This window comes from Protopterus annectens, chromosome 4.part0 (genome assembly GCF_019279795.1).
Source record: "Protopterus annectens isolate FY-2018-M chromosome 4.part0, PAN1.0, whole genome shotgun sequence".
Classification (NCBI taxonomy): domain Eukaryota; kingdom Metazoa; phylum Chordata; order Ceratodontiformes; family Protopteridae; genus Protopterus; species Protopterus annectens.
This window is the reverse complement of record NC_056733.1, coordinates 1,475,154,225-1,475,165,077: the sequence shown is the minus strand read 5'-3', so window position 1 is coordinate 1,475,165,077 and position 10,853 is coordinate 1,475,154,225. Positions and strand designations below refer to the sequence as shown.

Genomic DNA, 10,853 nt, shown 5'->3' with positions numbered 1-10,853 from the left:
TAAGAAGTTTATTAATGCCTGACCAGAATCTTTGCGGGGTTTGTTGACTAGTTTGTTGTAGGTGAAGATAAAATTCCTTTTTATCTGTGAGAGTATCTTTCTTGGTGGCATTTCTTAATTGTTTGAAGAGAAGGTGATCTAAAGGACATTTAGTAGCTCTCCATTTAGCCCAGATTTTATTTCTAAGGATCATTTTGTTCTTAGTTTGTTTTGTTAGCCAAGGTGCCGTTTTGGATCTTATCCTAGTAGTGCGAATGGGAGCATGAAAGTCAAGGATCTGTAGAAAATTGGTATTAAAGTAGGTAACTGCTTCATTGAGTTCAAGGTGGGTTAGTGGAGACCAGTTACATGCTTTTAGTTCTGTGAGGAACTGTTCAGGATTGAAGAATCTGTTTGAGCGAGATGTCTTGAGTTTATGGGTGGTTGGGACATGCAATTTTTGTCTAATAATATAGGTGAGCATGTGATCGCTAATATTATCAGGGAGTGTTCCTGGAGTGTAGAGGTTAGGATGGTTATTAATAAGGATCCAGTCTAGAGTTGCTTCTTTTTTATTAGGTTTATGAATTCTAGTTGGAGTGGACATTAATTGTGAGAACCCATAGAGATTTATATGACTAGTAGGGTGCTGGGATGAACAGGTTAACCAGTCAATGTTGACGTCACCAAGTATTATGGTTTCTTGGGGTAGTTGGTTTGAAAGTGAACTAAGTAATTCCTCAAGGATATGGGAATTCTTTCCAGGGGGAAGGTACAAACAAATTATATATATAGATTTATTGTTGTTAATTAGCAGTTTGATAGCTAAAATTTCGGCTTTGGAGTCTAGAGGTGGAAGTTCATTATAGAGAGTAACTTGAAGATTAGATTTATAGATAATGGCTATTCCTCCGCCTTTCTTCTTTATGCGGTCACATCTCAGTATGTTAAAGCCAGGAGGAATGATTTCTTGGTCTTTAGTAGAGGGTTTTAGCCAAGTTTCTGTGAGACATAGGATATCAAATGAGTGTAAGTCTAGGAGGGAATGGAGGTGGTGAGTTTTATTATTTAAGCTCCTAATGTTAAGGTGAGCTATTAGTAGGGAGTTGGTTGAATTAGTACAGGATGGAGGTATTGTAGTGGACATATTACTTGGACTTACATTAATGTTGGTAATAGGACCTGGATTGGGATGGATGTCACCATGTAGGAGGAGGTTCCTCTGTGAACAAAGTTGGGATTTAGAGCTCTTGGGAATGATATATGGGTACCTTTTATTTAAGTAGTATGAAGTATGAGATGATCTATGGTATCTGGGTAGTAGAAAGTTGGAGGAACAGGTTATGTTACTATGATTGAGGGTTTTCTGCGAAGAGGTAGGTAAAGTTTGTTGGAGGTGAAGGTTTTGTTCATATAGAGTAATCTTTTCAAGGAAGGTGACGTAATAAGGTATAACTAGGAAGGTTAATGTAGAGGTGAAGAGTAAGATATGTGTAAACAAAGCTTTGAGTGTAAGAGGCATGGTAATTAGTGAATAATGGGTGGATGTAGGTAGTGTTATAGTGTAAGTCAGAATACCAGTAGAGAGTTGATATATGGAGAGAGGCTAAGAGGGAGGAAGGAGAATAGTGGAAGAGAATTATTAGAATGGAAGAGGATTGGTAGGGAGAGAAAGAGAGAGTGTCTAGTGAGGTATAAGTTGAGGACCCCTGGGGTGGGTGGGAATTGGGGTAGGGAGGGGAGCGGAGCGGGCACACACAAGTAAGGTGAGACCAGAGGGAGAGAAACAATCAGTAAGGTAGAGGACCAGGGCAGGAGACAGAAGAGCAGTAAATAAGGTTGAGATTATGCAGGGGTTGTGGGAGTAGTGTAAGAGAGGAGAGAAAAAGAAGTGAAACCAGTACAGGGAGGAAAAGATAGGGTGGATTAGTCAGGGAGAAGGGGTTAATGGGGAGTAGGGAGAGGACCGTGGAGCAGGCAATATAGACAGGACTCTGCAGGAATAGTAGAAGGGGATATATAGTGAAGGGCAGACCTGCAGGCAGAACAATAAAGAAATGAGGTAGGGAGAGAGACTAGGTTGTCTACAGGGGAAAGAAGACGATAGACCCCTATTTGTTTAGGTTTAGGGTAACCTTGGGAGGAGAATACAGGAGTTAGGAAAAGGGAAGGGCAGATAATGGAGTAGGGAGCAGTTATAAGGCTAATGTAAGATAGGGAAGGAGCTACAGGGACACGGAGATGGGCTGTAGTAAGGGGTAGGGGAGCAGATGGAGGGGTTATGGCTGCTGATGGCTGCTGACAGAGTCAGGCAGTGGTGTAATACATCAACATAAAGTAATGTATTATCAAAACAATAATGCTTATGGAGAAAGTAAGAAACACTGAGACATACAGAGCAGATTACTGTGGCTTTTGTCCGGGGAGGTAACCCAGGTGAATACTACCCCAGGCAGGTATTGGAGGGTGGATAAGGAAGGTCTTAGGATTCCAAGTAGGTCACTTCAGTCTTTCAGAAATATGAGAAAAAGCCTTAGACCAGCTGGTAGGAAAAAAAAAAAAAAAAAAAAAAAATATATGAAAAATAAATGAGCAGTATATAAAAACAATGACTGTAGATTAGGCAGGTGAAAATGCTCTTAAAACACTGTACACATTAACACTCTAAGCAGGTTGTAGGTGAGACAAAATAACATAGGCTCAATCAAGCCAGAAAACAGTCAAACATTTCAGCAAACCCATCAGCGTAATTACAGTATAGTGTTAGGCAATAAAAGTTACAAGCTGCCATACAGTGAGGAAACACAATTCACGGGCTTATAACATAAATAGTAGCTATTACAGAGAACAAGTACATATTACAATATAATGACCTTCCCCAAAACAAGTTCTGGGGCCTAGCATGCAGGATCCAAGATGGAGATGAAAGTTTCAGTGGGAAAACCAACACTCAGAGAGAGCCCACTATCCTTAAGTAAAGGACACATGTAGCTGCAGGTGAAATAAACGCTAATCCTGGGAGTTATAGCGAAAATAGCTGGCGCTTTGGGCAAGGTTAAAACAAAATATGGTAACTAAACATACATGGTGATAGAGGACAGAATTGCTATAAAAAGCCAATATTCCCCTAAGAATAGCTCAGCGCTAGATCGGCAAGTAAAGCTATCCTTTATTGGAGTGCCGGATGTACGGCAATACAAAAGTTAAAAACTAAACCTTTAAACCACTGCGAATAGCACGGCACTAATGATTAAGCAAGGCGACTTAGTTGGGTAGCAGGTACAGCAAAGAGGCTTGATATCATTCGCACTAACTATCAGCAGGCAAGCTAACTGAGGGATATACAACACTGAGGGTTCTATCATGCAATAAGACTCCACAGTACGCATTAACTACCAGCAGACATTTTACTAAGGGATATACAGCAAAGGGGGCTCTTAACACTCTATCGGTCACCACAGAGACAAGGATGGAGCTAAAATAGTATCAGCACTAAGACCGGGAGTAAAGAATACTTCACAAACCTAAGCAAGCATGAGCAACAATTGCCTAGCCTAGTCGCATCAACAGGTAGGTTACGGCGAATTAGGCAGCAAGGAGAAACATTGAAGAGTATTGCAGCAATAAACACCAAACAAATAGTAACTTCCTAATAAACACCAGACAAATAGTAACTTCCTAGTACATAACAGAATGCTAATCTAAACACTAGACTACTACAACGAAGAAACTCAGTAACAGGACATTAGAGAGACAGCAAAAAAACATATTATCTGGATCTTACGATACACACCACTGCTCCGTCAGCATCCACGCAGAGGGGGAAAAAAGATGGCGCCTCAAGGGAATTACCCTATTTACAAGTTCCTGGCCGGAAGTGGAGAGCTAGGGGGAGGATAATCTGTTCAGGGAGAAACCAAGTGGAAAGAGAAAACTAAGCGACAGTGGGAGGTGCCAAGGAAAAGAGAGTAACACAGGCAAGCGGCGTGCCACAGGTAGAGATAGGGAAAAGTGAGTTGAGATAAGGGAAAGGTCCAGCGTAGTGTGAAATATGCCAAGTTAAGAAAAGAAAACATAAGCCAGTTATAATGAGGGCAGAGTATGAAACAGAGCGATAGATAAGATAATAGGGGGGGAGGCAAGATGATAGATGTGGAAGTACGAGTGAGGAGGAGTGAAAGTAGCTGGTACAGAATAGAGTGAAATAGAAGGACAAAGATAAATAAAAAGATTGATAAAGCGATATATAGAATAGCCCAGGACACACAAGTAAGGTGAGACCAGAGGGAGAGAAACAATCAGTAAGGTAGAGGACCAGGGCAGGAGACAGAAGAGCAGTAAATAAGGTTGAGATTATGCAGGGGTTGTGGGAGTAGTGTAAGAGAGGAGAGAAAAAGAAGTGAAACCAGTACAGGGAGAAAAAGATAGGGTGGATTAGCCAGGAGAAGGGGTTAATGGGGAGTAGGGAGAGGACCGTGGAGCAGGCAATATAGACAGGACTCTGCAGGAATAGTAGAAGGGGATATATAGTGAAGGGCAGACCTGCAGGCAGAACAATAAAGAAATGAGGTAGGGAGAGAGACTAGGTTGTCTACAGGGGAAAGAAGACGATAGACCCCTATTTGTTTAGGTTTAGGGTAACCTTGGGAGGAGAATACAGGAGTTAGGAAAAGGGAAGGGCAGATAATGGAGTAGGGAGCAGTTATAAGGCTAATGTAAGATAGGGAAGGAGCTACAGGGACACGGAGATGGGCTGTAGTAAGGGGTAGGGGAGCAGATGGAGGGTTATGGCTGCTGATGGCTGCTGACAGAGTCAGGCAGTGGTGTAATACATCAACATAAAGTAATGTATTATCAAAACAATAATGCTTATGGAGAAAGTAAGAAACACTGAGACATACAGAGCAGATTACTGTGGCTTTTGTCCGGGGAGGTAACCCAGGTGAATACTACCCCAGGCAGGTATTGGAGGGTGGATAAGGAAGGTCTTAGGATTCCAAGTAGGTCACTTCAGTCTTTCAGAAATATGAGAAAAAGCCTTAGACCAGCTGGTAGGAAAAAAAAAAAAAAAAAAAAAAAATATATGAAAAATAAATGAGCAGTATATAAAAACAATGACTGTAGATTAGGCAGGTGAAAATGCTCTTAAAACACTGTACACATTAACACTCTAAGCAGGTTGTAGGTGAGACAAAATAACATAGGCTCAATCAAGCCAGAAAACAGTCAAACATTTCAGCAAACCCATCAGCGTAATTACAGTATAGTGTTAGGCAATAAAAGTTACAAGCTGCCATACAGTGAGGAAACACAATTCACGGGCTTATAACATAAATAGTAGCTATTACAGAGAACAAGTACATATTACAATATAATGACCTTCCCCAAAACAAGTTCTGGGGCCTAGCATGCAGGATCCAAGATGGAGATGAAAGTTTCAGTGGGAAAACCAACACTCAGAGAGAGCCCACTATCCTTAAGTAAAGGACACATGTAGCTGCAGGTGAAATAAACGCTAATCCTGGGAGTTATAGCGAAAATAGCTGGCGCTTTGGGCAAGGTTAAAACAAAATATGGTAACTAAACATACATGGTGATAGAGGGACAGAATTGCTATAAAAAGCCAATATTCCCCTAAGAATAGCTCAGCGCTAGATCGGCAAGTAAAGCTATCCTTTATTGGAGTGCCGGATGTACGGCAATACAAAAGTTAAAAACTAAACCTTTAAACCACTGCGAATAGCACGGCACTAATGATTAAGCAAGGCGACTTAGTTGGGTAGCAGGTACAGCAAAGAGGCTTGATATCATTCGCACTAACTATCAGCAGGCAAGCTAACTGAGGGATATACAACACTGAGGGTTCTATCATGCAATAAGACTCCACAGTACGCATTAACTACCAGCAGACATTTTACTAAGGGATATACAGCAAAGGGGGCTCTTAACACTCTATCGGTCACCACAGAGACAAGGATGGAGCTAAAATAGTATCAGCACTAAGACCGGGAGTAAAGAATACTTCACAAACCTAAGCAAGCATGAGCAACAATTGCCTAGCCTAGTCGCATCAACAGGTAGGTTACGGCGAATTAGGCAGCAAGGAGAAACATTGAAGAGTATTGCAGCAATAAACACCAAACAAATAGTAACTTCCTAATAAACACCAGACAAATAGTAACTTCCTAGTACATAACAGAATGCTAATCTAAACACTAGACTACTACAACGAAGAAACTCAGTAACAGGACATTAGAGAGACAGCAAAAAAACATATTATCTGGATCTTACGATACACACCACTGCTCCGTCAGCATCCACGCAGAGGGGGAAAAAGATGGCGCCTCAAGGGAATTACCCCTATTTACAAGTTCCTGGCCGGAAGTGGAGAGCTAGGGGGAGGATAATCTGTTCAGGGAGAAACCAAGTGGAAAGAGAAAACTAAACGACAGTGGGAGGTGCCAAGGCAAAGAGAGTAACACAGGCAAGCGTGCCACAGGTAGAGATAGGGAAAAGTGAGTTGAGATAAGGGAAAGGTCCAGCGTAGTGTGAAATATGCCAAGTTAAGAAAAGAAAACATAAGCCAGTTATAATGAGGGCAGAGTATGAAACAGAGCGATAGATAAGATAATAGGGGGGGAGGCAAGATGATAGAGGTGGAAGTGCGAGTGGGGAGGAGTGAAAGTAGCTGGTACAGAATAGAGTGAAATAGAAGGACAAAGATAAATAAAAAGATTGATAAAGCGATATATAGAATAGCCCAGGACACACAAGTAAGGTGAGACCAGAGGGAGAGAAACAATCAGTAAGGTAGAGGACCAGGGCAGGAGACAGAAGAGCAGTAAATAAGGTTGAGATTATGCAGGGGTTGTGGGAGTAGTGTAAGAGAGGAGAGAAAAGAAGTGAAACCAGTACAGGGAGAAAAAGATAGGGTGGATTAGTCAGGGAGAAGGGGTTAATGGGGAGTAGGGAGAGGACCGTGGAGCAGGCAATATAGACAGGACTCTGCAGGAATAGTAGAAGGGGATATATAGTGAAGGGCAGACCTGCAGGCAGAACAATAAAGAAATGAGGTAGGGAGAGAGACTAGGTTGTCTACAGGGGAAAGAAGACGATAGACCCCTATTTGTTTAGGTTTAGGGTAACCTTGGGAGGAGAATACAGGAGTTAGGAAAAGGGGAAGGGCAGATAATGGAGTAGGGAGCAGTTATAAGGCTAATGTAAGATAGGGAAGGAGCTACAGGGACACGGAGATGGGCTGTAGTAAGGGGTAGGGGAGCAGATGGAGGGTTATGGCTGCTGATGGCTGCTGACAGAGTCAGGCAGTGGTGTAATACATCAACATAAAGTAATGTATTATCAAAACAATAATGCTTATGGAGAAAGTAAGAAACACTGAGACATACAGAGCAGATTACTGTGGCTTTTGTCCGGGGAGGTAACCCAGGTGAATACTACCCCAGGCAGGTATTGGAGGGTGGATAAGGAAGGTCTTAGGATTCCAAGTAGGTCACTTCAGTCTTTCAGAAATATGAGAAAAAGCCTTAGACCAGCTGGTAGGAAAAAAAAAAAAAAAAAAAAAAAATATATGAAAAATAAATGAGCAGTATATAAAAACAATGACTGTAGATTAGGCAGGTGAAAATGCTCTTAAAACACTGTACACATTAACACTCTAAGCAGGTTGTAGGTGAGACAAAATAACATAGGCTCAATCAAGCCAGAAAACAGTCAAACATTTCAGCAAACCCATCAGCGTAATTACAGTATAGTGTTAGGCAATAAAAGTTACAAGCTGCCATACAGTGAGGAAACACAATTCACGGGCTTATAACATAAATAGTAGCTATTACAGAGAACAAGTACATATTACAATATAATGACCTTCCCAAAACAAGTTCTGGGGCCTAGCATGCAGGATCCAAGATGGAGATGAAAGTTTCAGTGGGAAAACCAACACTCAGAGAGAGCCCACTATCCTTAAGTAAAGGACACATGTAGCTGCAGGTGAAATAAACGCTAATCCTGGGAGTTATAGCGAAAATAGCTGGCGCTTTGGGCAAGGTTAAAACAAAATATGGTAACTAAACATACATGGTGATAGAGGGACAGAATTGCTATAAAAGCCAATATTCCCTAAGAATAGCTCAGCGCTAGATCGGCAAGTAAAGCTATCCTTTATTGGAGTGCGGATGTACGGCAATACAAAAGTTAAAAACTAAACCTTTAAACCACTGCGAATAGCACGGCACTAATGATTAAGCAAGGCGACTTAGTTGGGTAGCAGGTACAGCAAAGAGGCTTGATATCATTCGCACTAACTATCAGCAGGCAAGCTAACTGAGGGATATACAACACTGAGGGTTCTATCATGCAATAAGACTCCACAGTTGGCATTAACTACCAGCAGACATTTTACTAAGGGATATACAGCAAAGGGGGCTCTTAACACTCTATCGGTCACCACAGAGACAAGGATGGAGCTAAAATAGTATCAGCACTAAGACCGGGAGTAAAGAATACTTCACAAACCTAAGCAAGCATGAGCAACAATTGCCTAGCCTAGTCGCATCAACAGGTAGGTTACGGCGAATTAGGCAGCAAGGAGAAACATTGAAGAGTATTGCAGCAATAAACACCAAACAAATAGTAACTTCCTAATAAACACCAGACAAATAGTAACTTCCTAGTACATAACAGAATGCTAATCTAAACACTAGACTACTACAACGAAGAAACTCAGTAACAGGACATTAGAGAGACAGCAAAAACATATTATCTGGATCTTACGATACACACCACTGCTCCGTCAGCATCCACGCGCAGAGGGGGAAAAAAAGATGGCGCCTCAAGGGAATTACCCCTATTTACAAGTTCCTGGCCGGAAGTGGAGAGCTAGGGGGAGGATAATCTGTTCAGGGAGAAACCAAGTGGAAAGAGAAAACTAAACGACAGTGGGAGGTGCCAAGGAAAAGAGAGTAACACAGGCAAGCGGCGTGCCACAGGTAGAGATAGGGAAAAGTGAGTTGAGATAAGGGAAAGGTCCAGCGTAGTGTGAAATATGCCAAGTTAAGAAAAGAAAACATAAGCCAGTTATAATGAGGGCAGAGTATGAAACAGAGCGATAGATAAGATAATAGGGGGGGAGGCAAGATGATAGATGTGGAAGTACGAGTGAGGAGGAGTGAAAGTAGCTGGTACAGAATAGAGTGAAATAGAAGGACAAAGATAAATAAAAAGATTGATAAAGCGATATATAGAATAGCCCAGGACACACAAGTAAGGTGAGACCAGAGGGAGAGAAACAATCAGTAAGGTAGAGGACCAGGGCAGGAGACAGAAGAGCAGTAAATAAGGTTGAGATTATGCAGGGGTTGTGGGAGTAGTGTAAGAGAGGAGAGAAAAAGAAGTGAAACCAGTACAGGGAGAAAAAGATAGGGTGGATTAGTCAGGGAGAAGGGGTTAATGGGGAGTAGGGAGAGGACCGTGGAGCAGGCAATATAGACAGGACTCTGCAGGAATAGTAGAAGGGGATATATAGTGAAGGGCAGACCTGCAGGCAGAACAATAAAGAAATGAGGTAGGGAGAGAGACTAGGTTGTCTACAGGGGAAAGAAGACGATAGACCCCTATTTGTTTAGGTTTAGGGTAACCTTGGGAGGAGAATACAGGAGTTAGGAAAAGGGAAGGGCAGATAATGGAGTAGGGAGCAGTTATAAGGCTAATGTAAGATAGGGAAGGAGCTACAGGGACACGGAGATGGGCTGTAGTAAGGGGTAGGGGAGCAGATGGAGGGGTTATGGCTGCTGATGGCTGCTGACAGAGTCAGGCAGTGGTGTAATACATCAACATAAAGTAATGTATTATCAAAACAATAATGCTTATGGAGAAAGTAAGAAACACTGAGACATACAGAGCAGATTACTGTGGCTTTTGTCCGGGAGGTAACCCAGGTGAATACTACCCCAGGCAGGTATTGGAGGGTGGATAAGGAAGGTCTTAGGATTCCAAGTAGGTCACTTCAGTCTTTCAGAAATATGAGAAAGAGCCTTAGACCAGCTGGTAGGAAAAAAAAAAAATATATGAAAAATAAATGAGCAGTATATAAAAACAATGACTGTAGATTAGGCAGGTGAAAATGCTCTTAAAACACTGTACACATTAACACTCTAAGCAGGTTGTAGGTGAGACAAAATAACATAGGCTCAATCAAGCCAGAAAACAGTCAAACATTTCAGCAAACCCATCAGCGTAATTACAGTATAGTGTTAGGCAATAAAAGTTACAAGCTGCCATACAGTGAGGAAACACAATTCACGGGCTTATAACATAAATAGTAGCTATTACAGAGAACAAGTACATATTACAATATAATGACCTTCCCCAAAACAAGTTCTGGGGCCTAGCATGCAGGATCCAAGATGGAGATGAAAGTTTCAGTGGGAAAACCAACACTCAGAGAGAGCCCACTATCCTTAAGTAAAGGACACATGTAGCTGCAGGTGAAATAAACGCTAATCCTGGGAGTTATAGCGAAAATAGCTGGCGCTTTGGGCAAGGTTAAAACAAAATATGGTAACTAAACATACATGGTGATAGAGGGACAGAATTGCTATAAAAAGCCAATATTCCCCTAAGAATAGCTCAGCGCTAGATCGGCAAGTAAAGCTATCCTTTATTGGAGTGCCGGATGTACGGCAATACAAAAGTTAAAAACTAAACCTTTAAACCACTGCGAATAGCACGGCACTAATGATTAAGCAAGGCGACTTAGTTGGGTAGCAGGTACAGCAAAGAGGCTTGATATCATTCGCACTAACTATCAGCAGGCAAGCTAACTGAGGGATATACAACACTGAGGGTTCTATCATGCA

The 10,853-nt window shown here is 41.8% G+C and overlaps 1 long non-coding RNA gene across 1 annotated transcript; it reads right to left on the bottom strand.

Annotated features, from left to right (window-relative positions):
• Positions 1-2,437: 2,437 nt before the first annotated feature.
• On the bottom strand, positions 2,438-9,920 carry LOC122799919. Its single transcript, XR_006364512.1, has 4 exons — positions 9,893-9,920; positions 7,386-7,532; positions 4,881-5,027; positions 2,438-2,521 (listed from the first exon to the last, which is right to left on the bottom strand). It is a non-coding gene; the product is annotated as an uncharacterized LOC122799919 (long non-coding RNA).
• Positions 9,921-10,853: the final 933 nt, after the last annotated feature.